The sequence below is a fragment of the Pelodiscus sinensis genome, chromosome 31, assembly GCF_052426305.1.
Source record: "Pelodiscus sinensis isolate ZL-2025 chromosome 31, ASM5242630v1, whole genome shotgun sequence".
In the NCBI taxonomy this organism is placed as follows: domain Eukaryota; kingdom Metazoa; phylum Chordata; order Testudines; family Trionychidae; genus Pelodiscus; species Pelodiscus sinensis.
The window spans coordinates 12,853,599-12,859,468 of NC_143082.1; positions in this window are offsets into that span (position 1 = coordinate 12,853,599).

The following is a 5,870-nucleotide window of genomic DNA, read 5'->3' on the forward strand; positions in this document are numbered from 1 at the left end:
TCCAAAAGCCTCGTGCTGCTTTCTGCGTCACCAGTGACGTCTTGTGCTTCCAGACTCTCTGCCCTGGCGACGGAACCCGCTCTCCGTCCTTCCCTACGCGCCTACAACTCAAGGGGACCTGGCACCGGCCCGGCCCCTCTCCACCCTGGGGGATCCACAGTGCCTTCACGCTGCCTGCGTTTCGGACTGTGCCAGCAAACCCCACTCTGCCGTCGTGGTGAATACCCCCCCCCCGCCCCGCTGCGGTGATCTGTGCATGGCGGGGGAGGGACAGCTGATTGGCAACACGCAACAGCCCCCCGCCCAGTGTTCTCTACCGCGGTAGGACCAGCCAGTCGGCATGGGCCATGGGAGGAAGACGATGTGGCCCATTTGCCTACGCCACCTCCACCTAGGTGGACAAGCTTGGGGAGGGGGTGGATTCTGGGCGTGGCTAGATTGCCCCACCCTCCTCCTGAGAGGTGGGTGCTCGGTGGTGGTGGGTTTTTTTGGGGAGGGAGGAGGGGACACAGAGCTGTTGCTGCCTTTGCTACAGATGGGGACCTTGTTTCTATGCACATGCCAGCTCCTCCTGGATCTCCCCCTCCCCACGCACACCATAGCAGGAGGCAGGACAAGTGCAATAAACCGGAACGCTGCCCCCCCCATCTTCCCCCCCCCAATCTTTTTCTACCTGGAGACCAAGCTCTTAAAGGTACCAGGCACTTTAGACTCATCCGCACGTTCTCAAAACAACATCCCTCCCCCCTTTGTGAAATGCTCTGCTGTGATTCCCTCCTCCCCGCAGATGGTGCTAACCCCGCCCCCTGCCCTGCTGGATAGACACCCCCCCCCGGCTGGCGCAGTCCCATCCCTCCCCCCATATCTGTTACATTGGACAGACTGTGAAACAGACAGATCGACCCCCTCTCCAAGGGACATACTGGGCCTCCCCGTTTCTGCTGTCCTCCCTTCTTCAGAACTCCCCCCCCCCCGTCCTAACCCTCCTGGGCAGGGGGGTTGGCTTGACTTGCCCCTTGGAGAAAATAGCTCTTATGCAGCTGACAATCAGTGGTGTGTGTATTGCGCGCGAGCAAGATGTGTGTTAGTGAGAGAAACAGACAAATGCCGGTGGCGGTGGATTGATGAGGAACTGCAGCCCCAGCTGAGGGGTTTGTAGAAGGGGCAATGGGCAATTTATGCTGGTTGGGGGGGGAGGGGTGTATGGAGGGGGTGCATCACCTGCCACTAGTCCATTCTGGGTGCAGGAAGGTTGGAAACCAGGTAGGTGTTTTCACCCTGTTCTAGGCAGAGTGAAGAATGAGCCTGGCAAGTTAAGGGTTAACACCCCCTCCACTCAGCTGACAGCAATTAAACTTCCTTTGGGAGCACCCCCCACCACCACCACCCCGCCCTCCAAAACTGGGGCCTGGGCCAGGACATCCAACTTTCTCTGGACAATGCACCCCACTTCTCCTGTCCCCCCCCCCACTTGCTTCCCTGTGGCAGGAAGTGAGGGGGCACCTAGACAGCCGGGGGGGGCAACAGCAGACAGTTGCCCCCCTCCCCAGCTGCATGGTCCCTGGGAGTGGCCTTGTACTGGCCTGGCAAGCCCCAGTCCCGAAGGGCGATGGGCCCTGCAGCAGGCGGCTCCGCTGTCCTTTCCTCCCTGGACACTAAGGCCAAAGCGTGCCAACTCAGAGGAAAGGGGTGTGGAAAGACTGTCCCCCCCCCCCCCATCCATGCTGAGCCCCTCCCATTCTAAATAAAAGCCCATCCTTTGGGGAGGGGGGGTTTCACAGTCCCTGACTCCTCCCTCAGCCCAGCCCCTGGCAAACTGCAGTGCCTTAGTCTGCATTGTGGTGCTTGGCAGGCCTTGAGCCACCAACTTCCCCCCCCTGCTCCCCCCTCCTGCGGGTGGCCTCAGAGCCCTGAGGGGGTAGCAAACCTGCCCTGGCACAACTCCTTGGCAGCCGGTTTTTGCACCGCAGGAGCTGTGCTCGAGGCCTACCATCTGATCCCGGGGCAAGGGCTGGGGCAGGGGGGGGGGAGTGTGTGTGCAGTGGGAGGGGGGGTCCCAGAGAACGTGCCATCCTGTAGCTGCCCCCTCCCCCTGGCTGCGTTTGGAAATTTTGGTTCTTTTTCATGAATTTGTGGATAAGTGTCCTTCTCTCTGTGTTGTTTTTTTTTTTTTTAAATATAAAACCCACCCCGTGTTCCTGCTCACGTCCCACAGGATGGTCCCAGCCCCTGATGGGGGGGGGGGGGAAGGGTGTAAAAGGGGGGGGCTGTGGTTTTGCTGCTCACATGTTCTGAGTGTGAATTTCCACCTTTCTGGCACCGTGTTGGGGCTCTGGGAGTCGCTGGCCGCGCCAGCCTCTTTGGTTTGGGCTGGTTTTTGTTTTAACTATTGTATTGATTTGTGACAGGAATGGGGGGGGGGGGGCAGGGGGGCAGGGCAGGGGTCTTTTTCTTGTAATGAACGGCCGTAGCGATGCTTTTTCCAGGTGCTTTGCCTGGGCGGCCCCTGGCACCCACCAACTCCCAGGCCTGCTTCCTCCATGGCGGCTGGAGGGGCCCTCAGAAATGCCAAGTGGGAGCCAGCTCCAGCAGGCATGGCCTGGCGCATCAATTTCTGCTGCGTTTTGGGGGGGGAAGGGGGGAGCTGTCCCCCTCAAAAGCCAAGCCCCCCCCCCCAGGCCACAGCACTTTGTTACAGACTCTGAGATGGGGGGGGGGGGGCTGTTTTGGCAGAAGCCAATGTTGCCATGGTAACACCACCTTGCCCCCCCCCCCCGCCCCAGCTAGCTACTGCCCCCAAACACCTTGTTCCACCCGGGGTCAGTGTTTTGGGGGGTTTTTCCCCCCTCTGTTAACCAAAGATCCTGAGGCCCCCCCGCCACACCTGGCATCAGCCCCCCCCCCCCCGGCTGTCTTTGGGGGGCAGGAGTGCCCTGGGTCAGTGACTGGGCTGTGCCGGGGGGGGGGGAACCCACAGGCAATGTGGGACTCCCCAGAAGTGCGTGAAACGGAAGCACCCCCCCCCCGTCTGCCTGGGGAGTGGGGCTGCGGGTCGGGGCATTGGCACAGCCCCCGGGCCTGGGCTCCATTCACGCCCCTGCTTGAGGTGGGGTTGGGGGTTGTCTGAGCTACCCTGTGGTGCAGCTGAGCGAAGCATGTGGTGTGCCAGGGCGGGGCCCCAGTCTCAGCTGTGCCCCCACCAGACGCCAGCCTTTCCTGGCTCTGGGTGCACCAGGCTGCAGGGGTCCCGGTGTGTGCGCCCGGGTTTTCTCCATCACCCCGCACCCAGACACTGCAAGTCTAGCCGATCGGTGGGCCATTGCTGGCCCCAACTGGTGGGTTGCACCCCCCCCTCCCGGCTCCTGGTCTGCCCACTTGGTGCTGCCTGGTGCCCACCCCACTGCTTGAGTTCAGGCCTGAGCAATAAGTGGCCATTCCCCCCCCCCCCCACACACACCCGGATCTCCCTTGCTAGGGGTGGAGGGGCAGAAGGAATCTCGTCTTCAGCCTGCCGGCTTTTGTCTTGTGCCTTGAGCATCCCCTAGAGCCGGCGGGTCTAGCCTGGCAACCAGTGCACTAGAGCCCAGCTTCCTGTTAGCCTGGACCTGCAGCTAGATCCCCGTAGCCCCCAGGGATGCGCCCCCCCCTCCCCCACACCTCCCAGAGTTGTGCCAGTCCTTGAAGCCTGGCAGACCCTCGTTCAATACCCCCCCCCCCAATAGAGCATGCTACCTGTCATGGGCCAGCATGGCTCTCTTCCCCCCCCACCCCAGCAAAGCGCTGGGTGCTCCTGAATGTGGCCCCCCCCTTGTTGCTCTGTTTGCTGGCCCCCCCTCCACTGCCTGCTCCTTGCTGCACTGCTACCTCGCCCCCACGGCTGCTTGAGGGCTCTGCCCAGCCCCCTGGGCTGGAGGAGAAAAGCCGGGGCCCACGCCCCACTGGGTCCCCCCCCCTCTGAGAAGAGGGGGGGGAACCGTTTGTGGTTTCACAGACCTCATGCTGCTGCTAGCTACAGGTGCCCCAACAGGGCCTGAGTGGGGGTTCTTGTCACTTGGTGTTTTGGGCCGTCGCCTGGGTTGGGGAGGAGGACGATGGGGGGGGGGGTCCCACCTGGGCTTGCGCCCCGGGAGCTAACCAAAGAGGAAGAGGTCGCCGCGATGTGTGTTTGGTGTTGGCAAGAGCCAAGTGCATGGGGGGGGGAGCCTCTTGCATTAAGTGACAGGCCCCAGGTGCTGGCAGCGGCCCCCTTGGCGTGAGCCCCACCTCTGCTGCCTTGGGACCAGCCCAGACTGGGTGGCAGGCCGGCAAAGGTGCATCAGCCAGAGCAGCGGCTCCTGGAGATGCCTGGCCTGCAAACCCAAAACAGCTCGGGGGGGGGGGGGTAATGCCTCAGGAGTGCTTCCTCCCAATGCCACCTACTCCCCCCACCATTGAATTTGGTAGCTCTGCACCTTAAGCTGCAGCCGCTGAGAGCCCCAGTACTGCCCCCCTGGCACCATGGGGGGTGGGGTAGCTACTCCAGTGCAGCCCATTTTGAATTGGCTCTGCAGCTTCATCTGGGGCACGGCTGGTTTGAACACAGTCAATGCCAGCTCCCCTGGGTGGGAGGTGGGGGAGGAAGGTGCCCTACTGGAGAAAGACAACACTAAAGCACCCACCTCTTTCACCATCACACCCGCGCTGCTTCTGCCCTGCCATATCTTGCCCCCACCCCGGCATTAGCACCCTTTAATTTATGCCAAGGAGCATTTTTGTACAGGTTTTTAAGTTTGGGGTTTTTTTTCTTAAAAAAAAAAAAAAAATCTCAAGAGGTTTCTAGTTTTGTATTCGTCCCGCTTCTGTGCTCCAGCCGGGCTTGTCCTCCCCCCACACACACCCCCTCCTCCCCAATGGCACGTCCACTCGTCTCATGTGGAAGTTTTTGTTTTTAAATAAAAAGATGGGAAAAATCAGCCGTCTCCTTTGTGGTTTGGTGGTTGCCTGCGAAAGGCCCTGGCAGGTAGAGCTGCTGCAGTCTGGCCAGGGGCGCTTTCCGACAACACTAGTCCCAGCATGCACAACCTGTGGAACTCACTGCCAGGGGATGGCAAAAGCCAGACTGGGCTCAAAAGCATCATGGAATCTGTTCATAGAGCGCTAGCCTGGCTCTTAACCCCAACAAGCAGAGAAGTCCCCTGTGCCAGAGGTGCTAAACTCCTAGCAGAAATTGGAAGGGGCTGAAGCACTTGCTAATGGTCACACCCTCTCAAATATTAGGCACCTAGAGTCCTAGTGCCTTAAGCCAGGTAACATCAGCAACACTCAAGCCTAATCAGCATCATGGGTAGGTGGGGCAAATTGTCCTCTCTGGTGCTTTTAGTGGGCTCTTTTGCACAACTGCTACAGGGACAGATTGAGGCTCCGGGAGGAGGGGGTTAAGGGGGGCCCCTCTGCCCCCAGCCCTAGGCTGTGACCCTGAGCGAGGCTGGAGCCAAGCAGCAGTGATAGGAGCCGGCCTCAAGACCACACATCCCCGTGTCATAGCAGGCAGCAGCCGGAAGTGATGGTCAGAATCAGGCCCAGGTTCACCCCCTGCTAGGGCTAGGTTCATTCGGGACCAGGGGAGAAATGGAGGCGGTAGGGCAGCAGGCACTGGGCCTTTCTAGGGCTGCCTGGCAGATTGGGTGGGGCTGGCCAGCTGGCTGCAAGCAGGCCCCCTCCATCCGGTTCCCAGGCAAGGGGGCGGCCCAGGGAGAGCAGTGGATCAGGCGCGTTTAGATGCGTCAGAAGCAGCTGCACAGGCATGACTCAGCACACGCAGGCAGGCAGCCGCCTCTGCAGCAGCAGTTCCCACTCCGTGGGCCCCCGAGCCAGTTAGAAGGGATGCAGGC